The sequence below is a fragment of the Podarcis bocagei genome (assembly GCF_964188305.1).
Source record: "Podarcis bocagei genome assembly, chromosome: 3".
NCBI classification, from domain to species: Eukaryota; Metazoa; Chordata; class Lepidosauria; order Squamata; family Lacertidae; genus Podarcis; species Podarcis bocagei.
Genome location: NC_138127.1, coordinates 29,738,859 through 29,766,166, shown reverse-complemented (window position 1 = coordinate 29,766,166; position 27,308 = coordinate 29,738,859). Strand labels below are relative to the sequence as shown.

The 27,308-nt window shown below is 42.3% G+C and overlaps 1 long non-coding RNA gene across 4 annotated transcripts in view; it reads right to left on the bottom strand.

Moving 5' to 3' along the window:
- Positions 1–27,308, bottom strand: part of LOC308583036 — a 266,940-nt gene that overhangs the window by 126,782 nt on the left and 112,850 nt on the right. For 3 of the 4 annotated variants that reach the window (XR_014006007.1, XR_014006008.1, XR_014006009.1), the window contains exon 4: positions 14,476–14,575. This is a non-coding gene — a long non-coding RNA (uncharacterized lncRNA). Of the gene's footprint in view, positions 1–11,572; positions 12,086–14,475; positions 14,576–27,308 lie in introns of those variants that run through there. The other variant, XR_014006010.1, reaches the window with a different exon arrangement.

The following is a 27,308-nucleotide window of genomic DNA, read 5'->3' as shown; positions in this document are numbered from 1 at the left end:
CCAGTGGATAAAATACCTGCCTCTTGTACGGGAAAGAAGCCAAATTCTCTATTAGCCTTTCAAATCAAGTCTGGCTCTTTGTGGCGCCTTTGGTTCAAGAAGCATAAATGTGTATTACTGGTCAAACGCCCCAGGAGCCTAAAATTATTATAAGCAGGTACAAATTATAGTAGTCATGTATTTCTCTAGAACAGAGATTGAGGACACACCCACCCCGTTTGTTTGTTTGTTTGTTTGTTTGCTTGCTTGCTTGCTTGCTTGCTTGCTTTTTTGTTTGTTTGTTTGTTTGTTTGTTTGTTTGTTTCATTGTTTGGTTTTGCATTCAAGTGCTTAACCTTTCTGCATTGTTATGTTTCACTAGCAGTAAGTGACGGTTCCAAATTTCACAGCTATTTTTAAACGTTATGCTGACGTACATCAAAGCTTTGGTTATGGCGTGGTAGCACCCTAGACCCAGCTGGCATTACAGACTTTGGGAATAACAGATATACCATAAACCTGTACCACTCCAGATGAAAATTGCCTGAGAACATGGAAAAGTTGGCAAAGTACTTCATGACGCTTTGACCACATCTACTCCAGGAATACCAGGACAGATAAAAGGAAGTACTTCTTCATGCAGTGCATAAACTATCCCACTCCCACAGAAAGTAGTGATGGCCACCAACTTGGATGGCTTTAAAAGAGAATTAAATGAACTCATGGAGGACAAGGCTACCAGTGGCTGCTGCCCATGATGGTTCTGCTCTGGTACTACTCCTGGTAGTAGTAGTGCTTCTGAATACCAGTTGCTTGAAAGCATAGGTGTAGTTCCTGTGTTTGTGTCCTTCTTGTAGGTTTCCCACAGGCATCTGGTTAGCCACTGTGACAACAGAATGGACCATTGGTTTGATCCATCAGGCTCTTCTTATGTTTGGAGAACAATTCCCCGCAAGTTTACATCGTTCAAATCAAGAAATGCCAAGGACAACATCTGATTTCCTGCAAATAGCCCGTTTTCCTTTGATCATCAGTATTTGGTCATCTATCAACATTTGCTCATGTTAATTTGGGCTTAGTTGCTAGCTTCCTGAGTTGAACCAATTCTTCAGTTTAGTTCTTCAGTCTAGACTATATGTTTCCAATGACTCATTCAGGTCACTGAAACATATCCACATTCTGCATTCATTTCAGTTGCCCAGCTGACATAGTGGCAAACTTGGACCAAAGAGACACTGGTTCCATTTCTTGCTTGGGAATAAAACTCATGGGTGATCTCAGACACATCGCTATCTCTCAGCATAAGCCATCTTCTAGAGCTGTTGTGGGAATAATAGGAAAGAGATCCCATGTATGCTATTCTGAGCTCCTTAGTGGACAAGTAGATTAAAAATGTGATTAATAAATACTGGTAATAATTGATAAGTTCATTAATACCTTGTGGTCTATAAAACAGAGGGGTTAGCAAAGGCACAAAAGGAATTTGAATTCTTCCTTCCATTGCTTCCATCAGTTTCTTCAATCCAAGGAAATGTGTTTGATAATGTGAGCGATAAACAATAGATATAATTACTATGATGAGCAGGCCTAGTTGCAAAGCACTTAAGACTGCAATATCATAAGATGTTCCCAGCCAGGATTGAGCAATGAAAGGAAGACCTAATAGCATCTAATTAGCAAACAAAGGGGAGGATATTGAAAGCAAAAAATGGACCACAATCTACTAGCCTTGCAATAAGAGTCTCTTTGCAAAAACACAGTCATAAGGAAACCTGAAATAAACCTACCCAAACAGAAACAATTCTCCAAACAATATGACCAGCAAAACAAGAACTGAGGAACTGAGAGTGACTACACCATAGGAACAGTGTACATCCAACTCGAATTCCTTTCCTTCCTGTCAGCCCTTTTCTTTTCCTTCTCCTCTTTTGAAACATCTCTTTCCTGACACTGGATGGTATTCAGTTCAACAGTTCGGCTAGTGCATGGACTTTTAGCTGCACAATGGAACTTCCTCATCCTTTCCACTGCCTCCCACCCCACCCTACCTCCAACCCCACCCCACCCCACCCCTACATCTGCTCTAGGTTTCTTCCCAACCTTCCCCAGCAGATGTACAGGGAGTGCCGGGAGCACTGGGGAGGGCTGAAGTCCTTGCACTAACAGAACTGTTGAGTTGGATATCACCCACAATTTCCCAATCCCTTTCACACACACCACTTTGATTTAACTGCAGTCTACCCATCTTTAACCTTGATTATATACCTTTTTATGGGTCTCTCTAGGATTTAGTTTTCCAATATATTTCCTTTCTTGTTAATGTTGTATATAAATGAAACGTATCTGGAATAAAACTTTTAAAAAACTGAAGGCAAAACTCATATAAATTCCTTCAACTATATACCCTGATTGAGTTACCTGATTTTTTTATTCAAAAAGAAGAAGAAGAAATATTCTTTCATGTGTGGATAGAACAGGCCCACCTTTTTTAAAAAAGAAAAGAAAAGAAAAGAGAGAAATGACAGTGGAATTTCATTTGTGTTGATAATTTATCCATTTGCTATAGACACTATCTAGTTTCCTATGAATGCATTTCCGATGGCACAAGATTCAGAAACATAACAAATCCTTTCGCACCTTTTCAAATGTGTTTACACGAAACAGTTCCAAAGGACAGTTTCTCTTATCTTTCACATCGAGTTACGCAAAGGTCAGCCAAAATAGAATGTTGAAAAGATTCCAAACCTTTCATTGAGAAATATGTTAGCGTTTGAAATTCAGAGGTGACGACTGCGTGGAAATTAGTGATCCACGGTGTTTGGCTGATTCGGCTTGCATCACTAAACTGACATACAAAATTAATGACTATAATTTTAAACTTCAAGGCAAAAGGGGAAATTGTCACACAAAATGATTGGATCAGTAAGGATCTTGAAAATAGAACCACAGCTGCGGATGATCCTCCACATTATCAAAAAAAAAATTCTTTTCATCATTTCCCATCTTCAAAAGAAAGTTAAAGAAGCCGTAAATGTTGATAACACTTTGCTGAATAGCTTGACAAGATTGTAAGAACTTTGAAAGAGGATTTTGGACTACACACATATCAAGCCAGCAGTCAGTTTTCTCACTAACCCTTTCATCATTGGTGAATAAGCACAATTGCTAATATACACACAGCTGACACAGAATGGAAATCATAACTCTGTAAACAGATGCACAATTAAGGCAAGATAATCTGCTCCAGGTTTTCAGTCATTAGCTGAGCACTGGAATTTCCATTTCTGAGTGAAACTGTATTTGTGGCATTGAAGACAATGGACTAGAAGTTCAGCTGAATCTGGACAGGTGCAGACCATATTCATGACTGCCTGATGATGGCAGTGATGCCAGACCACAGATGCTGGCTGAAAATATGCATTGTCTGGGTTTTAGCTAATATAGAGAGTATATAATTTTGTGTTTGTTGTACATTTTGGGGGTATTATGGTAACCTTGTAATTATAAAATTGTTAACTTATGACTATTGTTGCAATTCTCAAATCACTCGCTGTGACATAAGGCAGTCAATGTGGCCCAAAAGCCAGAGGAGGGACATGGACCTAAGAGACACCGATTCAAGTCCAAGTCCATCTATAAGTTCATCAAATGACCCTGAACAAATGGCCTATACTAGTTTCAATAATGGATTGTAGTGGAACAAAGCCATTTGGTAGTCATTAACAACTGCTTCATGCTTTCAGAAGAACACATAGGAACATACAGTGTGCAGTGGAAGTGGTATGGACCTCCATCATCCACATCTGCTCTAGCCCTTAAAGTCTGCTTAAAGTGGCACCTTAAAGTCTAGCAAATTTATAAGCTTTCTTGGACTTCATTAAGAGCATGAAATAAACAAATAGCTAGGATCAGCGTGTCAGCTACACTGCATCATGGTTAGATTCTCTTTGGAAACTAGGAAGCTTTTCAGTAAGCAAACTAATTCGTGCTTTCATAATAAACCAAAGCAAGGACACTTGCAGTTACCACATTGGCCTCCCCACAATTTCATTTCTCACTTTCCAGGTCTCTTCCTGATGAATGATGCTGGGCCCCCAGGAGACTTTGAGATGCCTTACAGCTGAATTGGCTTTCAAAGAATGATACAGCTTGCTTTCAGAGTGTTTTCTGTATATTATTTGTTTAGCAACCTGGAGCAGTGAAACCTGGAAGTGGTGTAATTCACATTTACCCCCTGTACTTTGTCAATAACACTTACTCATTTTCTCTACTTGAATGGCATATCCCCACAGGTAATTGTCTCGGCATTTTTATGTGCTTCTACTTATTCACTGGAATGAGCAGGAAAATGTCCATCAGAAATGATTACCATCTCATAGCCATGCTCTGTTTTGGCTCTTGGAATATTAATATTGGGTCGGTCCAAACATAAGAAGAGTCTTCCTGGATCATTCCAAAGGCCTTTCTAGGCCAACCCCCCCCCCCAAAATTGCAACATCTTATCTGCAGCAGAAACACTGTAACTATTGGCAAAGGACAGTGTTTCAGGCTTAGATGATCAAATTTCTTGCTTTGGTGTAAAAAAAAAGAGATTGCAGAATATGACTAGAATTCAAAAACTGCTCCCCCTCCTCTTCCATTAGTGAATACCTCCACTAGATCAAAAGCCCCTCCATGAGTTTAAGGGCACCAATTGGATCCAACTCCATATTAGTGAAAAATGGGGAGATCAGCCCAATTAATACATTACTCAAGCAGTATTAAAAAATTCAAAACGCATACAAAACGGAGAATTTATGGGAAATTACGAGAATTTATGAGAGCCAGTGTGGTGTAGTGGTTAAGAACAGTGGACTCGTAATCTGGGGAACTGGGTTCGCCTCTCCGCTCCTCCACATGCAGCTGCTGGGTGACCTTGGGCTAGTCACACTTCTCTGAAGTCTCTCAGCCCCACTCACCTCACAGAGTGTTTGTTGGGGGGGAGGAAGGGAAAGGAGAATGTTAGCCGCTTTCAGACTCCTTCGGGTAGTGATAAAGCGGGATATCAAATCCAAATCCTTACACCACCGTTCCTGGAAAAAGTTGTACTGGCAAGAGAATTTCACATGCCATCCCTCCATCTCACTTGACCTGGCAGTTTCAAACACTGTTATGACTGCTCCCTTGTGTCCATTCCTAATAATCTGTGTTCACATCATGGGTTTCCATGGGGTGTTTTCCAGGAGGACAAGCAAAGTAAAACATGGAAAAGGAGGAGCAGGCCAGTTTTTTACCAAAATTGTAAAGAATACTGCTTGTACTTTTTGCCTCATAAATCAAGTTCTACAAATGATGGAACTTGCTCTCTATTCTAAACAAACAAACAAAAAAGCTGGGAATTATGGTTCAGGGGTGACCTCCCACGCCCCAGATGTCTTTAGTTCATGATGGCATTGGGATGCTTATACACAATCCAACTTACAATAGTGTTTACTGTTTGTACCTGCAAAACGTTTTGGGCTGGACATAATGCTTTGTTTCCAAATGGTACATGTCCTGGAGCACCGTGCTGAAATCCTGTAATATTTCATACCACAAATGTTCCGGGAGGTGGGGGTTGTCCAGCATTCGTTGCACTATAACATGAGACTACACCTCCAAACAGCAGTGACAGGGTAGCACTGGGGAAGCATTGGAACCACTATTAGGATGGTGTGTGGACAATCCACTACTGCATCAGTGACATGTTTCAAAATTTGTTGTTGTTTAGTCATTTAGTCGTGTCCAACTCTTCGTGACCCCATAGACCAGAGCACGCCAGGCACTCCTGTCTTCCACTGTCTCCCGCAGTTTGGTCAGACTCATGTTTGTAGCTTCGAGAACACTGTCCAACCATCTCGTCCTCTGTCGTCCCCTTCTCCTTGTGCCCTCAATCTTTCCCAACATCAGGGTGTTTTCCAGGGAGTCTTCTCTTCTCATGAGGTGGCCAAAGTACTGGAGCCTCAGCTTCATGATCTGTCCTTCCAGTGAGCACTCAGGGCTGATTTCCTTAAGAATGGATCCATTTGATCTTCTTGCAGTCCATGGAACTCTCAAGAGTCTCCTCCAGCACCTTAATAATGTTTCAAAATGCTCCCCCCTTAAAGCCAGCAGTCTGGAGGAGTCCTTTTAGAATACAGGTGGCTACAGGTGGCAATGACAATCACACTCTCAGTTAACATATGAATAATGTACTTGAGAGTACCCAAGAAGGGTGTGTGTGAAAATTTGAGCTTTTTGCTTGCCTGCTTCCTGCTGAACCCCTAATCTGTGATTAAAGCTTTAATCAGTTAATCGCACCAATTAACAGATTAAAGCTTACAGCTCTAATTACTTCTCATTGGCTATACTTCAGACACACACATTGCAAAGGAAGCAGAAAGATGCATCCCTGTTCATTTCCCTTTGAGGCGCCTCCATACTCATTCCAGAAGACATCTTCCCAGTACAGAAAATACCAGGAGTGGGATTTAAATAGCAAACTTTACAAAAGAAATATACTTGATAGACAGTAATGCAAGTTATCCAGATGCTGCAAGATGCTAAATTGTTCCTTAATATTTATAGGGTTGCATGCAACATAGCACCAAGACTAAGATTTCATCAGTACGGGGATTTCTGCTTGTGCAACAGAACCTTCTCTCCTGTTCCTCTTCCTGCACACCCACTAAATTGGGGTTCTCCCGACCTTCCAGAGCAGATCTGGTGATGGGACAGTGTGCATGGGGGAGGATGGGAGTGGAGTCCCACTGTGTTTGCGGGAATCCTTGCACTGGCTTCTGCTAGCACAATGGAATGGTTGAATTCTGGCCACAATCAGCTGAATTCCAGTAGCATCTGGGCGTATTCTCTGTGTATCCATAAGTGATCTCTGTAAGATCCGTGGGTTTAAGGGAACTCTCAATACATCAAATCCTTTATGAATTCTTTGCCTATCCCCCACTCCTATTCTAATGCAGTGTTGCCAGAGTTGAAAACATTGATTTTCAACCAAATCTTGGTGCCATGTTACCTGGAATGAAGCCAGAGTTAATATCTTGCTGCTTTCAAATACTACATATACAATTCTATTTCAGCACTAAATATACTTTTATTATCTGAAAACCATCTGATTGATCAAGTAAATAAATAAACAAGCATATCAATTAATGGACAGGAACTTTGAGACGCACAAGTCAAGACTGAATTTCCTTCATTTAAAAGTTCATTAACAGAGTTGTGCAAAATGAGAAGGATGCAAATGTTGCTAACTTTAATTAAAACGTAGGCTAAATCTAATGAAAGTGTCATGATTGCAAAACTTATATTTTTCCCTTTTTATAATAGTGTCATTTGTATCACGATCCTACCCGTCATCCCCATGAAAATTCAGGCCCCCCTTCAGTTACTGAAAAAGAAAACACTTTTGAATGCACGTGTATACTCACACAACTGCAAACTAAACTTCTGATGGTGTAAATTAGCATACACCTAGTCAGTCTAAGTAAATCAAGGGTAGAACTGTCTGTCTTGCCACTCAAAGGAGATTATGTGATCTTCGTAAGTATATGTCTATACTGCTTCTCACTGGAGTAGGAAACATGCAGGAGAATGGGACCTCAAACACAATGCATGAGCTTATCCACTGAGGGTGATAACTATTTAAACAAGCTGTATAATTGGCTATATGGTGCTGCAGTTTACTTCAAACACACTCCCTGAACCAAATCCCAGATCTTTTATGCCTGTGTCCATCCCCACTCCCAGGGAAGGATCAATCTCTAGTCATCACAATAGCTGCCCCTTCAATCCCACTGAATTTAGACACTGCCACCCACCTAAGGACTATGGTACAAAGACCTTCTCCTGGAGTCTCTGTGGGTTCTGGTAAGTGATAATTGGGAGCACACAGCATGGGCAGGAGGAAGAGACTTTGTGTTCGGCCAATTCCACAGAAAGTTCTGAAAGGCATTTGGCCATCGCTAAAGCATTATCTTAAAACTCCAGACATGTTGATTAAATGGCAGAGTTCTGTGTTACAATTAGCACTGCATAATAAGTGGAACACAGCAAGCACAGTAAAGCAAGTAAAGGTGCTTGTGTGACAATGTTGATCTCTCTCTGTAAATGTGGGTGAGATGCTCTATGTGGTCCATATACAGGACTCCAGAATACAGTTCATCATAAAGCGTTCATGTCCTGTAATCCAGAACCATCTAGGACCCTACAGGTATGGAGGACCAGGCTCATCATCTTTAACTTGAAAAAGTAGCACATCGGTCCTAAACACACCATGTAGAATTCCGTCAGGTGTCAGCTGAAATGCATTAGCTTTATTGTTGTTCTATTGATCATTTTGGTACTTTATTGCTTCTTAACATGAATTGCCTTGAGATGTACATTTATTGGATTATTATTTTAAAAAACTTGCCAGTTTAAGATCAGAGTTAATGCAATTTCCAACAAGCTAAGGCTGATGCCTTGACAGACATCTCCCAAGATCAGCAATAATGTTGTGCAGTGTCACAAATTGTGCTTGTTTACAACTTAACTTCCATGCACCTACATTTTCTTTGGTCTTTCAGGCCAAAATCCAGCTGGATTTGCTCTGCTTTATGTAGCATCTGAGCCTTACTTTATTGCTAGAGGAATCTCTATGTGAGTTGACTCATGCCAGTTGGTTACTTACAGTACATAAGTTGACACAATGGCTGTGACTCAGCAGTTCCAGCATAGAAATCCTGTGTTTCACATAGCCAAGGGCTTCGTTTCTATCTTCTGTGAAAAGCTTGCACACATGCCGACAGGTACATCACTGTGTGCACATCAAATTCACCATTTGAATTGTGCCTAATTTGCACAGTGTATTTTTAAAAGATTGACCTGTGTCTGCTCCTACCTCCTTATGGAATTCCCATGTACTCGGACATTGTTCTGTTAGCCTCATTCAACTTGATAAGAGACTATGGAAGTTTGGTCCAGCAACATTGGGGGGGGGCACATTGGCTACCCCTGAACTAGACCCTTAAATATATTGGAACAAGGCAGAACACAGAAACTTTCTAAGCACTTAAAACTACTTGGCCACAGATGGAAGCATCTGTTTCTGTCCCTCAGATGTTGCCCACTGGAAAGCTTTCTTTCATGTAGCATTTCACTCTTGGGAGATTTTTCCTCCCAACCAACCCCCCTGTACAGGCTAAAATGGCCAACACATGGGAATGCATAGGACATCTCTAACTAATGAAAATTGTACGGCTCTGTGAAGATAGATTTTTTCCAGTGATGAAATCAGCTCATAAAAGTCAGACCTTTGGTAACTGAAAAAATCTGGTTTGTGGTGGCCATTTTTGACCGTCAGTGTGTGAATACATGCTAGTTCCCCCCCCCAAAAAAAAAAATCAGTGAAGGACAATGTATCCTTGTTTCCATACTGTTCATTAGTTTTGTGGCTTAATTCCTATCTCTAGTTAGCAGGGGCAAGCAGCTTTGCTCATTCAGCAATTGAAGTTGAATTGCCCTGCCACAGATCATGTGAGTTTGTCGCATGAGTGTTGCCAACTCATTTCTCCTTGAGACCAAAGCATTTGCCTGCCAGCATGGCATTGTCCTTCAATGCTCAGACACATTTGGAGCAACGAGCTGTGAGGAAATCACCAGTATAAGCAAGGGTTTTTTTAAAAAAGTTTACAGATCCGAAAGGTGAAGGGGCACAATACAGAATTAATGTGGTCATTTTAGCCTGATTTCGGAGTTACCATATTGTATGTTTGCTACCAGAGACACAACTGAATTATATAAGCCCCCTTCATACCTTATCTTACATGCATCCACCTTACGTGTTGATGGAGTGGTATCATACCACTGACCTTGCCCTGACACTGCCATGTCTCACTGGCCCTGCCCCACATAGCACTGAACATCTGGAAAGAAGCAACCTGTAGGCATACAGTTGTATGCACATGTGTGGACCATGCAACTGGGAATCCTAATTGTAGCAGGTTGTGTGGAACATCTACAGGCATACAGCTGTACATATGGACCTTCAGGTCCATACAAGGAGCTGTTGGGCCGAGACAGCAGGGCATAGTGATGCCAGAGCTGTGATTCTGCACCTGCTCCATAAGTAGTATGAACATGTGAACACTGTATGAAAGGAGCTATAAAGGTAAAGGGACCCCTGACCATTAGGTCCAGTCGTGACCAACTCTGGGGTTGCGGTGATCATCTCGCTTTATTGGCCAAGGGAGCCGGCGTACAGCTTCCTGGTCATGTGGACAGCATGACTAAGCCACTTCTGGCGAACCAGAGCAGCGCACGGAAACACCGTTTACCTTCCCGCCGGAGCGGTACCTATTTATCTACTTGCACTTTGACGTGCTTTTGAACTGCTAGGTTGGCAGGAGCAGGGACCAAGCAACGGGAGCTCACCCCGTCATGGGGATTTGAATCGCCGATCGGCAAGTCCTAGGGTCTGTGGTTTAACCCACAGCACCACCCACATCCCTGAAAGGAGCTATAGAGTCACCCTATACCAGCAAGGGAAACCCACCTGTGGAAGTAGGATTGGGTGAGGAGAGCAATTGCAGCACTTCTGAATGTACACAGTGATGATCTTCTAGGTTCCTTTGGGTACATGTTGCAATTGGGATGGGGTTTCACATCTGCATCAGGAGCAGGGCTGACCCTACCATTAGGAAGAACAAAGCAGCCACTTCAAGGGCAAATGCTAGGGGCAGCAGAAATAATGTTAACTGCCACCCCTGAATCCTCTCCCCAGTTACTTCCATCCTCCTAAGCTAACACTAGCAATGTTTGCTTGGTGCTGTTTTACTTAGCCATTTTCTCCCAATGCATCTTCTCCCATCTTCTCCCAATGCATGACAGACAGCACCATTAAAAAGGACCCTCAGCAAACAAGCAGGCAGGGAAGCACCAACCCGGTCCATGAACTTTATCAGGCACTGTACACACTGCTCTCCCTATGTGATGCAGTGAAAAGACTGTATTGGTGGACATAACTGATGGTGGTGAGAAATTATGTCGGGTCTCAGCCTGATCAGTGAGTAGATGGTTTTATTAGATGAAAACTTTGGTCTTTCTGAAGGATGAGTGGGACATATATAAACCCTATCCTTTTTATTATAAATCCAGAAATGAATGCAGCATCCCATAACCAAGGTGACAACTCAATGCAAGGCAAACCCCCCCCCCCCGGTTTCCTATAGGAAAATGTTATTGCCTCTTTAATGGCAGTTCACCTTGCCCAGCATTATGTCTAACTTAGGAATCAGAAGATGGAAAGGAGGGATATATATGTTTTATTACTTTTAGAAGAAGAAGAAGAAGAAGAGTTTGGATTTGATATCCCGCCTTTCACTCCCTTTAAGGAGTCTCAAAGCGGCTAACATTCTCCTTTCCCTTCCTCCCCCACAACAAACACTCTGTGAGGTGAGTGGGGCTGAGAGACTTCAAGGAAGTGTGACTGGCCCAAGGTCACCCAGCAGCTGCATGTGGAGGAGCGGAGACGCGAACCCGGTTCCCCAGATTAGGAGTCTACCGCTCTTAACCACTACACCACACTGGCTCTCTTTTACAACTATACATGTAGAGGGTTTGTTGTTTTTTAATGTAAATCTTCTGCAAGAGGTGATTTACAGCAAATAGAAGTACAACAATTCTAAAGAATGAGCATTTTGCTTTCCGAAAACTAAAGTATAGTCAAGCTGTGTGGCTTAAGGTACTGGCTCACATTTGCATTCAGAATCTGGAATTTTTTTCTGCAGCCAAAAGCTCAGATAGAGGGTGGGGAGTACAATGTGTGGGCTTGTGCAAGTGCAAATACAAAAGGTCACTGTCTCATCTAGAGAAACAATAAGATTAGTGCTTTTATCACTCATTTTTTGCTATCCTGCACTGTTCTGTAAACACTGTTGTATGACTTTGCCTCTTATCATCAGTCAACGGGATCTGCTTTTGTTGAAAGAGCGTCAATCACAAGGGTTTGCCATTCATATACTTAGCCTTATAGCTGCAGGGACTGGGAGTGGGGGGAGGACAGGCTTTCATTCAGCCTACAATAGGTGGCTCTGTCACTGTTAGAAAAATGCTGTGAGAGGAAAAGGAATCGTCATGGATAGTGTAACCAAGAGTTCACTTGCTCTGTCAAGCAGATTAAGATAAAGCTGAACGAGGTCAAAGCTATTAACATTTAGACTACAGGGTATATAACCAGTTAGCATCTAGTTAGACAGTGGGTTTTTAATTGGAGAGTAGCTTCCTTCTAACATTATGTAAACACTAATATTAGCTGAAGCCTGGGTGGTCCCATATTTACAACCCAGAGGACATATTTGATGCACATCCAGCTCCAAATTATCCTTTATTAACCAAGCCACATTTGAATTGTAAATGAGTCCTGTCCGTACCACCCCACTGGCAGACAGAAAGCTTCAAAGTCACAAAAAACTTTGGCTTCCCATTTGTTTTCTGCAAAGTCAAATTCTCTTTTGCAGAACATACTTGGTCTTGATCTTAGTCTGTGTTCTATTGCTTTTCTAGAATTCATTTGTAAAAAAAAAAGTGAATTTTTCATTCAGTTCTTACCCGGCTGGTAATTCCCTTTGTGTGTATGGAGGTGGGGGTGAAAACCACGACATGAACCTACCCAGACCCATCATGAGAGGCCCTTCTTCGTGTGCCTCCTCTGTGAGAGGTCAGGAGAGTGGCAACTTGAAAATGGGCCTTTTCTGTGGTGACTCCCCACTTGTAGAAGTCCACCTGGCACCTTCGTTACCCATCTTTATGTGCCAGGCAAAAACATTCCTCTTCTCCCAGGCCTTTGGCTAATTAAACAATCTATGGCCTTTTAAATTCGGTGGGGGTTGTTTTTGTTTGTTAATATGTTGTGTATTTTTGTGTTTTAATATTATAACCCACTGTGCGATCCTCAGATAAAGGGTGGCGTAGAAATTTAACAAATAATAAAATAATAATAATGTGTGAAATGAACAAATGAAATTTAACAAATACAGAGGCGTGTACGCGCATGAACCCAATTTATGTAATCTTCCACAACTGTGCATTTTTCACATGCAAGGTCAGCCAAGTCGTGCTGAAGGACATGGGAACAAGCCTTGGTGCTAAAGAACCACAACACATAGATACGCACCCACAGGGCCAGCCCTACCATAAGGCAGAATGAGGCAGCTGCCTCAGATGGCAGATGTTGAAGGTGCCAATAGCTCCCACTATTCACCAAGCACCTCCTAAGCTAGCATGCCCTGTGTCCCCTAAGCTGGCCTCATGTACTCTGGCAAATGTTGTCCCATCACTAGTAAGATTCAACAGCCAGTATGGCTGAATTATGTATTCACTCCAAGGAGCAGAATGTATTGGATCAGCCCAGTACAGACACAACATATGCAATGTTTAATATGAAGAAAGGTTCCTATGGGGGGGAGAGAGAGAGAGAGAGAGCACCACCTACATCATTTTTGCAGTAGACATATTCTCATATGTAGGCCTCCATTCATATGAAGCTGTCTTCTGTTGGTTGCTGAAGACATTTTAATTACAGAAATATTTTGTCATGCTAAATAATTGACATTTTATTTAAAGGTTGTGTTTTATCTGTTGTTTCTCTGCCTCTGGTGTGTTGTTGTTTTTCCGTATTTTGATTAAATAGATTTTTATTAAAGATCTTTAAACTTTAAGAATCTTTCTTCCATTTCTCATGAATAGTTTCTAGCCTCATCACTAATATAGCATATTTATTCAGCCAAAATATGGTTAGCCATAAAAATCTGCAAGAACTTTGAAAATGCATGCCTGTAGTGGATTTCCCGTGGGTTCCCTTCTCTAGTAGGTACACCTTATATACAATGAACTAACCTAGAGGGTAAAACACATCACTCACATCTTTAAGGGCTCATAGCTTTCACAGAACATAAACAACTAACAAAGTGCATATGGAGAGGACTCAGCAAACAGAGCAGAAAGTAATTTGTTCTCAATTTAGCAATACACCACCCAAATAGGATATCTGGAAAAAATAAGCATTTGGGTGTTTGTGCAGTTGTTCCACAGCCAACTCACACAACCTTGTTGGCCGTTTCAAGTTGTTATGTGTGTCATTTCCCTGCCTACAGCCAGGCAATCTGATGTATGTAAGATTAAGTCTGTTGCACACACCCATAACTTAGCCTACTTATCATGAAGGGTATGTCTTCCTGCCTCTGAATTCCAGTTGTTGTGGAATAGGAAGGGGCCTATTGTACTCATGTCCTGCTAATGGATTTCCCATCAGCAACCCGTTGGCTACTGTGAGAACAGAATGCTGTTCTTGACCAAAAATGTAGGTTTTGAATGGCAGGCAAAAAAGTTAAACCCCATCCCTGGAAGTGACTGCATACAGATTGCAGTCAATACGCAGGTTGCCATAACGTACAGAAATTTCAAGTGACCATCATAAATTTAATGGAAGCATGAAAGACTTACATTGTAGTTTCTAGTCACTTTTCAGGGGGCTTGACCTATTGCACTCATGTCCTGCTTGCGGGCTTCCCAGCAGCAACTTGTAATTGGCCAAATCCAGCCCCTAAGAAAGAAAGAGAAAAGAGGGGACATTCCAAGGTTTAATAGTCTAAATATAAGCAGAAATGCATTAAAAGAGAGTGGGGAGAGTATATTTATCATTCAAAAATAAATAAATGAGGAATTCAGAAAAAAGAGATTAAAATCCAAGTCTGAGTAGAATACAGGGTATTCCACTTAAAATCCAAGTTTGAGTAGAACACACACACACGGCCCATCACTGTTCATTTTAGGTGACCTCTGCCTGAGATATCAGTGCGCAGCACAGAATATTTTTTTAACAAGCCAATAAGAGTTTGGAAGGGCATATATCAAACTGCTGTAGATACCACTTTCCCCAGTCATCATTGTTGGCTGGATGGAGACAGATGCTCCCAGAGCATTTAATAGCTACAAATGTTTTCAAGTTGCTATTTGTAAAAAGGAAAGGAAAAGAAAGAAAAGGCATGTTCCTCCTTGTACTCCGGAGAAGGCAGGCAGCTCTTTGAGTCATCACAATGATCCTGCCTTCATCTTATACTTTAAAGAAGAAAATGTGAAGCATCTCCAGATGTTTTCAAAAACAGGTCAAAGCAACTACCACCAGCTGAGCTTCTTTTACTTTCCTTTTTGTTATTTACGGAGTGCACAAAGTAAACACATCCATGTATTCCTATTCTTCTTACAAACCATACATAAATGCAAGCCATTTCTTAACAACTTCAGATGTGTCTATAACAATATCATCTTTCCAAGTCACTAATGAACTTGGAAAAAAATACCTTGCATCCAACCTTTGTATAACATTGATCCTTCAGGCTCAAGCATCTTCTTTCTATTGAAATATTGAAGGATTTCTTCCTGTTGTCCTCTTAATGTTCAAAAGAGACATTTTTCAAAGAGATTCAGACATCTCTTTAGTCTCAAATGATGCATTTTAATGAAATAGCTTCATTATGTGTTCAGGGATTCACAAATACAGATAGACAAGAGTTAGTCAGAACTCACTTATGAAAGAAGGGTGGCAACCACTTGAGTTATTTTCCTCAGTTCTTAGAAAAAAGAATTTCAGTCTGGGTATTACAGTTAGCTGGAATTTCAGCCAATGTTGAAAGCCTTAATCTAACATCACTTAGATCCAACAAAAACACAATATACATAGTCACAGACACAAGCAAACAAATGAGAAGGCTCGTTTTATTTGTCTCAGTTCAAATTTGGGGGTTCAAAACTTCTGCCAAAGTCTGATCTTGCAAAATGGTATTTTTAATAGGTAAGTTGTTTGAAACAAACCAATGTGTTAATAATGGAAGTGTATGCATTTGGAAATCGGGTTTTCGGCAACAATATTTTACCCGGCAAATGAAAAAAGCCATAATAGGAGTGTTACAAGTTATTGCTACATAATGATTCATCCAAGTTGTTGTTAAAGCTCAGTTTTCCTTCTTTACAGGCCTCATTGCAGCTGTAAAAAAATTGAAAGTGATGGTGAAAAAGTCAAACAGTGCAATGGCCCCATTACTGACAGAAGTTGGTTTTATGATTGTGCTGGGCCACTAAGAAGCCAATGCAGTGTAGTGACAAGACAGCCCAATTTCACTGCATGCTAACTCAAATGCAAGTCTCACTGTAATCGCTGCACCTTACCCACGTGAAGTTGTGCATAGCTTGGCAGGCTAACAGCATTTGTGGAAAACTGGAGTGACAGAACGACCATCACATGCATAGCCCCAGAAGGGGTGCATCATTTCCAGGGCTGGCACAGCAGAGAGGCCTGGGGTTTTTGAGGCCCCATCCCTACAAGCCATCCCTACAAGCCAGTTTCAGGGCATTCAACTGGCAGAGAAGCAGAGGACTCCCCCATTGATGCTCTTTTTTGCTAGCTGAGACTGCCAGAAAACCGACTGTAATGCACTGCAACCTAAGAAGCACACCTGTGAACCAGGATCTGCTGTGCTCTCCTCTATGGTACTACTAAAGCCGAGTCAACATTTCCAGGATGATACTCCTCAGAGAAAATGTCTGACCTTTCCTTTTTCTCCCCCCCCCCCAAGAAGATCACTTTGCAGAGTTTTACCTGAATATTCTCCACCATTTCCTTGCCCCACAATGACTGTGGATGGAAGATGCAAGATAGTGGGCCAGATCGCTAATGTACTTGTTTTGCTTAAAGCTGCACAAACAAACAAAATGAAGGCCAAAGTTTCCCCAACCATACCCTAAACAGCTATGTCTATCTCAAACAAGATGTCAACGATCGTTTCCTTTGTGAACATACAAATCGCTAGAACACTACTTCAAAGGGGTATTATAACAGAGAAGCAGAATCAGGAGTTGTCCTTGTCCCACTGCATGCAATAATCCACTTTTTAAAGTGCTATGAGTCACTTTTGTGGTTAATAGGCATTCACATTTTCTTAAAGGGCCATTAGGCGCCAAGGAAAGGAAATATTAAATAGATCTCCTAATGGACTGTAAATCTTAGAACATAAGAGTTATTCTGAAGTTTCAATCCAGTCCAGTTTCTGGAGATGGCTCTTTAAAGCTTACCATTGATAAGAGTTTACTTGTACTAGGAGATTTAACTTTATGGAGGTCTGTTATACATTTCCTTTATGTGCCACACTTTACGAGCAAGTTCTCTGTACATGAAGGCATTGAAATCCACCACCAGAGAACTTAGTGCATTAATTCACTTGATCTGTAAAACACAGTTCACTCACATAGAGCAGATTAAAGACCTAGCAAAAGGGAGCAAGCTGGCAAACCAGGAATTAGATACATCATGTTGGAACTATATCTTGTAAAGCTTTTTTCCAAAATAAGTGTCAAAATCTTCCAAGCAAATCTAGTCCTCTACTGAAAACCAAAGGGATTTCTCAGTTACATGTAAGATGGGACAAATTCAAGCTGACTGCAGGTAGTTGTAGACTTCAAGTTACCCCCCCCCAAAAAAAAAAACAACCCAAAAAATGTTAAACCTGCAACACTTGAGCAGTACTTGGCAAACCCATCATTGCTTCTACTAGCATACTGCATTTATTTAACATGAATAGTGTAGTCAAACAGAATACAAACGGGAGATGTTACATCCCAAGGACCAGGATATATGTTACTATCTCCCCATGTATTAGAGTGGCCAGATGTAAAAGAGAGCAGGCACTAAATTTAATATTTTTGTAGAAGACAGAATTTTAGCTGGTATAGCCAACATGGCAAGCTACACGCATTCAACTTCCCCCTTCTACACAACTATTACAGATGCAGGAACCCTATGCTATTTTCTATCTCATCCCCCCCGCCCATGCAAATTTACTCAGGAGTAAAGCCCTATTACGGCATCCCCATCACACGTGAGAGGCTCATGGACTGGCCAACAAGCATGTGGCAGAGGAGGTGAGGGCACAGAGCTGGCCCATGAGGCAAGGTGAAGCAGCTGCCTCAGGCAGTGGGAGAACAAGAGGCCACATCCCACCTGCCCCACTGCTTCTGCTGCCAGCAGAAAGCCCCTTCTTGCCATGGGGCATTCCAGCAACACAGTGTTGCTGCTTGTTTTCTTCACTCCTTGTGAAGTGTTCCCTCTCTTGCCAAGTTTGGTGAGGGGGGTGTTCCGGCATGCAGCGTAAGTGGGGGCCTCAGCGTAGCAGGAGGGTAGGAAGTAGTACATGCCCATTTTGCCTCAGCTGGTGACATGGGACATGCCACCCCTGTGGGGCCAGGAAACATGCCTACACACACACACACACACACACACACACACACACACACACACATCATAGCACTGTAATTATGTGAAGGGAAATATCCAAATATGGCTTAAGACTCCATCAGTTCACACAAGAGCGCTTCCAAATATGACTTTGTTTCTTCGAAAGCATTTGAGGTAATAACATTTAAAGGACACGTTTTGCACACAAGATGTTCTAGTTTCAATCCCCAACATCTCCAAGTAAGGCTGAGAAAGACTGAAATCCAGAACTGCTTTCAGTTGGTGTAGAGTAGGTTTCAGGCAGTAGCTAGATAGATACCCACAAACATTTATTTAAACACGTATATCTTTCTACTGCTCAATAACTTAAAACACAACAAATGGCAATTAAACAATAAGAGCACTAACAATCAAAACAATTACTAACATACTCAGGCCATTTGGGGAGGAGAGGAAGGAAAGAAGGAACAAAGGGTTGTCAGGAGTACAAATAATTGTCATTTTTCAAATCTGGTAGAGAAACAACAATATATTAGCACACAATATTGAAGTTAAAATGTGAGCAATGTACAAGACTATTGCGCTGGGCTTGTTTATTTTTTAATGCTTTTGTGTTTTTGTAAAATAATAACACTTTGTGGGCAGCCATTTTTTCAATTACTTTTACAAACATTCTGGTTCTGAAGTATGAAAGCATGATTATGAGAAGCCCCAAAATAACCCTTAAAAAACAACATATACACACAACCTGGAGGATTGTTTTTTCATACCAATAAACTTTTGCTCCATTGGGAGATATTCTGTACACAGAGCAGTCATTAGCTGTCTAAAGCCAGGTCATGCCTTCCCTCATTAAATGACTTTCTGTTTGGAGGACATTGGATTGCTTCAGTTACCAGTGAGAATATGTCAGTCTTTATTTCCTGCAAGCATTGCCTCGCCTAATGGAAACGCTAGCCTTTCATGTATATTTCCTGGAGAGCTAAAGAATGTTAATGATGGTGAAGCCTATGCCACTCAGTGGCTGGGTTTGTCAAAGTGGCTGGGGCAGCGGACAGACGTCAGCAGGATACACACATGCTAATCAAACCTCCATCTGCACTGGGGGCTGCTTACAGAAACAGACAATTAATTTATAGAGCTCCATGCTATGCCTAGGGAATGAAGAACATATGAAGACAAAATGAATTCCCAAGGTCTGTAAAATGTTAGTAGGTTCCCCCAATGCTTTTGGGAGTGTTTGAAACAGAAAAAGTTTGTGTGGGGGTGGTGTGCTAATCTTGTGGAAACTGACATCTTCATAATAGGCAACTGCTTCATTTATCTGAAAAGGCTTGGTGTTGTTGCTTTTCTCCAAGTATAGGAATTCTGACGCTATAGCTATCATGTGCCTGACTCTTAAAGTGACCCTGTGGTGCCCTCAGGAATGAGGCAGCCAAAATCCTTTTCAAGTAAGGGAGGAAGTAGTGGGGTGCCAATCACAAGACAACAACACATTACAATGATTGGCAGTCATGGTTAGCAAGCACTGAAATATTTTTCCCCCCTCATTTCTCAATCTCCTGATACTGGAAAGGGAGGGGGTGGGTTTTAGAAGGCTTTCTGGATGAAGAAGCGTGAACAAAAACCCTCTCACAAAATTGCACAGAATCAGTGTTTCTTATGTCTTCTCTAGCATTACAAGTTTCATATGATTCCATTATTGAGGGCCACAATGAATAACCTATACTGCATGTCAAAATGTAGGTTGAGTATTTTATGGCAGCTGGAGTTGAGCTGAACGTATTTCAGGAGGTTGCTGTGTAATCCTGATAAGGTCTTGACTGTCACCTATCCCCTCAGCTCTTCCACAAGCCCATGTTTCCAAATCAGTGACACTACTCTGAAGAGACCCATACCTTATCAGGGTTTCACACAGGGAGTAGGTGAAATTTGTGCTTGTCTCCAAGCACACAGGCATATTAAATGGTGAAGGGAGAATGTGAGTTAAGGCAACTGCATAAGATCATATTCACTTACAAACTTACCAAGGCAATGTAAAACAGGGATGGGGAGCCCTTTTAAGCCTGAGGGCCATGTTTCCTTCTGGGCAACCATTTTAGGGGGCATCATATACCAGTGCTGCGTGGGGCCAGAAACATAAGTAGACAGAATATCAAATACTATGCTTAGTTTGAAGTGTTATATTGGAATGAATGGCACATATTATGAGGTTTTATTTAGCTTTTACTTATTACGTTTCTATACCGTCCTTCAGCCAAGGATCACAGGGCAGTTTACAATATAAAAACACAGAAATACATAACATAGTAACCAAACCAAACAAAAACCCACACATAGCATAAAAAGCTATCAATTGTTTAATTCGCCAAAGGTATGATTCTGGGTGAGATTCTTGGGGCAATCTAGGAAGCCTTTTAAAGTTAAGTTCCACACTTGTTTTAAGAATGAATTGTGTACTCAGGAAATTCTGTGCTAAGGCATCGAGTGTGAGGGAATACGCTTCTCATGCATATGTATGCAATGTATAGAGTCATTTTCACTCGTTTCATTAGCTGTTTAACACAATACCCCATTAAATCCCTTTAAGAGCTGCATTAGAGTTCTGTGGCAATAAGAAACTACAATTTAAAGTTGCATTATTCTAATAGTGTTATTGACGTTTTGAGGAAAAGCTTAAAAAGTAAGACAGCATTGGTTGAATTGTGGAAATTCTCTTCAGGTGCAATCAACTCTGTGGTAAATAAATGATTTTTATAAGTTAACATATTCATTGACTATTTAATTGAAAGGGGACTGGGCTTTTTTGCAGTTTTGCTTATGTTCAGTGGTGGAACGCTTCACTCCACAGAAGACTATGATCACATCTACTGTCTCTAAATCTCTTATTGAGGAGATACTTGAATGCTTCCCATTAGAGCATGATTGCACTCGTTTGTAGTTAAACATAATTAAAATAATGGTACTCGTGTTACCTTGGGTATATTACCCCCATTTTCAAGCTATCCTATGGAATTAAAAAGAAACTGCACTTGTGGCAATTGAAACGATGAAGAAGAAAAGAAATTGGCACATCATTGGATTCTGTCAGCTACATAAACACATAAATCTCTCTTTTTTTCCATAAACAGAGCCAAGTCACACTTTTATATACAACCACAGACTGTATAGAAAGACTGTCTAATGAATTCTATCCCATTTTGTGTGTGATCACCACAATCACTTCTACATGAGTTCAGATTGGTAAGCCAAATCCCATTCCCATTTGCAATATCATTTACTCTCTCTGGAAATGACCCCATTCGCTTACAGGGAAGAATGTTCCTTAGAAGTGTTTCATGCATATTTAGCAGCCATTGGGAAGGTAAACTAGGAGGCTAGTCAGTGCTCACTGGACCATCTATATCACGGGTGTCAAACACAAGGCCCGCGGGCCGAATCCGGCCCGCCAGACCTCGTCATGTGGCCCGTGTAGCTGCCGCCAGCCGCCAGCCTTCACCTTTTATTCTAGGTTTTGGGGGGGGGTTGACACAAGGAAGTTTACATGGTGCGGCTCCCTACTCGCCTCCCCCCGTCGCTCTTAAGGACGTGGTTGCTGCTTCAAATGTCCCCGCGTCTCTCAACTTGCGCCTTCGTCGTCGGGGGCCGAAGCGAGGCGGGCAGCTGGCTTCTTTCTCCCGCTCACTGCTCAAAAAGAGCAAGCGGAAGGTCAGGTCTCTCCGTGCCGCGGAGGGGGAGTCTTTCTCCTCGGAGAAACTTTTTTATTCCAGTCTTGGATCTTCTCCGGGGTGCAAACTCGCCCTGCGGGAGGCGTCCTCTTCTCCTCCGCGCTGGATTTCACCAGCCCGGGGCTTCCCTTCCTCTTCATTTCGCCTCCCTCCTCTCCATCTTTGCACAGCCAGCCTTTCCAGGACCGACGATGCCTGTGATCAAGTTGTTCTTTGGGAATATGGGGTGGCTGGTGGGGGGGGTGAGTGGGAGAGAGAGAGAGGGGCGCGCACACACACACTCCAAACACCCTTAAAATAAATGTAAAGTGGGGGCGGCGATAATGATGGCCGTGATGGGAGGGGGCTGTGTTCCCTGGCACCCCTCCGCTCCCCGCCCCCCACCGCCTACTTCCTCCTCCTCCTCCTCTTGCAATTTCGCGGCAAGCCAAGTGAGGAAGGCGATCTGGCGCCCGGCTCTCTATCTCAGCTCCACAAGTTGGACTCCGCGCCCGCGCAGCGGTGCTGGGCGGTTCTCCCAGCCTTCCGGCACATGTCAGTCCCGCTGGCACATTCCTGGGAGGAGATCGGACGCGGCTCCTTGCAGCCCTTCCATCACTCGGTCACACAATTGGGCGGCTCGCTCTCCGCCCTGCCAGCAGCTCCACCTTGATCTCTCCCTCCTGCCTCGGGGAAGGAAAGGAAGAAGCCGGAGATCCAGTTGTAGGCAGCGCGCTCGCGCTCTTTCGCCTTTTGCGCTATGCAGTGGCACCCCGAGATGGGGGGGGGGGGCAGGGGAATTAGCCAAGGAAAATGAGAGTGCACAAGGCATGTTGATGCTTTCCTGTCAGAGCTCTCTCTCTCTCTCTCTCTCTCTCTCCCTCCCTCTCCCACACACACACACACACACACACACACACACACATTTTATTTACAGCCCCATGTCGTGTATGTTTACTCAGAAGCCAGCCTCGCTTTCTTCAACAGGAGTTTCAAGTAAATGCACATAGGATTGCAGCAATCGTCTCATTAGGGCTCATTCTTTGTAACAACTTTGTTTCCTAGTTCTGCTGGATCTCTCAGCGGCCTTTGATACAATCGACCATAACATCCTTCTGGACTGTCTACATTATTACAAAAAACAGTAATAATTGAATGCAGTGACAATAATTTATGATAATAAAGACTGGACACATAGTCCTACAGATACAACCGGCCCTTTGAGGGTGACCAAACTGCTGATGCGGCCCCCTGATGAATTTGAGTTTGACACCCCTGATCTATATAGTCCTTTGCAAGAGACTAGATCAGAAGGGAATGCACTGCTACAAAGACCATATATCCAGGTCCAGTAGACATTCCTACAGAGAATGCTGGAATCTTCTATATCTGTCCACCTTAGAAGCTCATAGAAACTTTTTCTCAAGTAAGCAGTATGCAGCAACTAGAACTCCATGTTTGCAATAATGTAGAGTCCAGAGAGAAAAGAAATCCCAGTAACATTTTTCTGAGGAAATGAAACAAAAGTAGTGTACAATCTAAGAAGAAATAAACAGAGAGGTTTTGTCTTGAGGCCTTGAACATAGCAAGTAGGCATTCAACTAAAAATGCAGAGGAGACGCTCCCTCAGAACTGCACAGCCAATCAGGGCATACAGTACAGCAGCATACATCAGGCCACTCTGATCAAGGTCACTGGGCCCATCACCTCCTGGCAAATAGAAGGGGAAGAAATGGAGGCAGTGAGATATTTTACTTTCTTGGGCTCCATGATCACTGCAGATGGTGACAGCAGTCACGAAATTAAAAGACGCCTGCTCCTTGGGAGAAAGGCGATGGCAAACCTAGACAGCATCTTAAAAAGCAAAGACATCACCCTGCCAACAAAGGTCTGTATAGTTAAAGCCATGGTTTTCCCAGTAGTGATGTATGGAAGTGAGAGCTGGACCATAAAGAAGGCTAATCGCCGAAGAATTGATGCTTTTGAATTATGATGCTGGAGGAGACTCTTGAGAGTCCCATGGACTGCAAGAAGATCAAACACATCCATTCTTAAGGAAATTAGCCCTGAGTGCTCACTGGAAGGACAGATCGTAAAGCTGAGGCTCCAGTACTTTGGCCACCTCATGAGAAGAGAAGACTCCCTGGAAAAGACGCTGATGTTGGGAAAGATGGAGGGCACAAGGAGAAGGGGATGACAGAGGACGAGATGGTTGGACAGTGTTCTCGAAGCTACAAACATAAGTCTGACCAAACTGCGGGAGGCAGTGGAAGACAGGAGTGCCTGGCGTGCTCTGGTCCATGGGGTCACGAAGAGTCGGACATGACTAAACGACTAAACAACAACAACAACCTAGGTTTTTCTGCTGCAACCTAGAAATTGGCTTCTTTACATTCCCTGATTAAGAGAGAGATCAGTTGTTGTTTATTCTACAGCCTGTTTTCACCTCCTCCTTTCTGTTGTGCTGACCAGCACACCTGAAATCATGCTTACTGCAGCAGGCAGGGGGAGATAATAGAGTGAAGGGCAAGAGTTCAATCCATTGGGGAATGCTACAGTTGACCAAGGCTCTTGCTTGGTCAGAATTTTTAAAGAATAGCATCAATCTGTATCCATGCAGTTGCTTTTTGCAAATACAAAAGTGTTTTTTTCCAGTAACAATCAGGAAAAGTATAATGAAGTTTCAGTGAACTCATTGCGAAAGAAAGAAAGAAAGAAAGAAAGAAAGAAAGAAAGAAAGAAAGAAAGAAAGAAAGAAAGAAAGATCCAGTCTTTACTTCTTCCTCGTTGGAGCTACTGGTGGATTTCCCCCCCCCCCCACCTAACAAGAAGAGAAAGGCAAATAAATGGTGTGCTTTTTTTCTTTGGGTTTGTAAGGATATGTATTCTCCTTAACTTGCTGAGTGACATCAGCATTTCTAACACTGTTTAATGGCTGAGTGGTAATCCCTTTAGGAAAACATCTAAAGCCTTACACAAAGCAACAGTCACATCAGTTCTGATTCACAGTCAGTGACTTTCTATGTCTTAATGTGCAGGCTAAGATGCCGGTTATTTAGAAGAGGCTGGGTAATGAGGCCCAGACGGAAGAGAGCAAGTTGCAAGCCATTTCACACCAAGGGTTGACAGTACGCCAACGTGACGTGAGACTTTGTGGATTAGAATATAAATTATACTGCTGTTGCCTAGTTCATGCAGATGAACTCCAGTGCTAAGTGTGCCGTTTATACAGTTTTCATGCTAGTCAGACAAACTGAGATCAGTGGGAGATCCTCCTCCACCCAATATGGAGGGTAACACACCCATCTGCTAAAGATATTAAAAAGAGATTTCAGACGGGTAGTTGTGTTACACTGGGTGCACGCCATGCATTTAAAGCACATTCCTTCCCCACCTCAACGATTCATGGGAACTGTACTATTAGTATTATAATTGGCTGCCAGTTCATTTCTGGGCTGCACTAGCATTTAAAGCCCTAAACAAGTTAGCCCCCAAATATTGGAGAGTCACACACACACACACACACACACACACACACACACACACACCCCTCTCAGGTGTTAAGATCAGCAGAAGGGGCTCTCTTGGTAGTTCCACAACTTCTGTTGTGAGGGGTGGCCCAGAAAAGGGCTTTATGCGTGGCACCACCTAAATTGTGGAATTCCCTCCCCACAGAGGTTCATCTAGCTTCTTCACTATACAGCTTTCAACAAATGATGAAAATGCAACTCTTTACTGTTTGACGCCTAAGATGTGTGTTTTCAGGGGCCAGCCTATTCCCGTGACTGTAATCTGTTTTAACTCTGAGTGTTAAGTTATTGTAACCCACATTGGGACTTCCTAATAAAGGGCTGGTGTTGGTGTTGGTGGTGTTGTATTTTATTCTGTGAGCTGCACTGAGATCTCTTGATGAAGGGCAGTATATAAATTTATTTATTTATTTAATAATTAAATAAATCATCAGCTTTATCAAACAGCTGCTGCTATTGCAGAAAAAACATGGGAGGCAGCAGTTACAAGTTATCAGTCTCTGCAGCCACAGCAGGCACTGTGATTCTCCAGCAGTTTGACTTCAGCCTCAGAGGTGCACTCCATTGTTTCTCAAGACAGACAACAAATGATCCATATTCTGGTAGAATCATTTCAAAAGACTTACATAGGGCTTTTTAAGGCACATTGGCTTTATTTATTTATTTTTTATCTATCTATCTATCTATCTATATCTATCTCTATCTATCTATCTATCTACTTATTGTACATAGGTATAAACCACTTCACAATCTGAGGCCATTAAAGGGAGTCCATAGTTGACTGGCATTCAATTGATGGGAGGCACCCATCAGCAGAACAGAGAAAGTGGTCATATTCTCTCTCTCTCCCCACCCTCTCCCCACCCCAGCAATTTCCCTGTGCACCCCAAAGTCTGCTCTAGAAGTTGCCTCAGACCTCTGGGTCAAATTTAGGGATGGCAGGAGGACTGTAGGGAGAGGAGGGATCACAGAAAATTTCCTCTCTGTTCCAAACGGACATCAACATGGGGTCTCCCTTTGTCCACCATTAATCAGAGAGCAGATATCTGCAGATCTCTCAGCCATTCACTTCTCCTAATGCTCTTGTTTTTGTTATTCTGGCATATCAGTCACTTGCTCATCCTGCACTATTTAGTTCCGTTGTTGCCTTTGCTGAGGAGAAATTTCATTTAAGGTATTAAAGATAGGGTGTGAGGAGATTGCATAAGTAGATGAGCTGTAAAAATAGCTGTAAAAGCTCCACCCTTGGATGATTTATTTCAAGGCACATGAGTTAGGCTTTGAGAGAATGTTGTGGGCAGAGCGTGATCCACAAAGTGCCACTCCAGCATCCTTCAGTAGGAATAACACCAGACAATGCAGTCCACCCATAGATTGCAAATAATGCCCTTCATTCTGTCTTCCTCGATCAGAGCTGAAGGAGAAAAGTAGGTCTGAAAAGAAAAAGAAAATCCGGATAGCATGTTTGTCTCTTATCTGTATCAGAAACTGCCTCTAATCAGGATTAATATTACAACATTCCCCATATGCTTCAGTAGAAATATTTCCTAGGGTGCATCTATTTCCATATTTGATCTGCATTAATACACAAAATCCCCCTGAAGTTTGTTTCACGATTCAAAAGATTTACAAATTGTATTCCGAGATAAATATGTTATTGTGATGTAAGGCTAGCTCATGCTTAGAAATACAGTTGAATGGGGCCCTCAGTCTGAGAAAGGTTCTCCGCCCCTGCTGTGGACTATAAATGATGCTCAGCAAACTATAGGGCAGGATGGAGGGCTAAACTCTCCAGTAGCAAATACAGGAGAG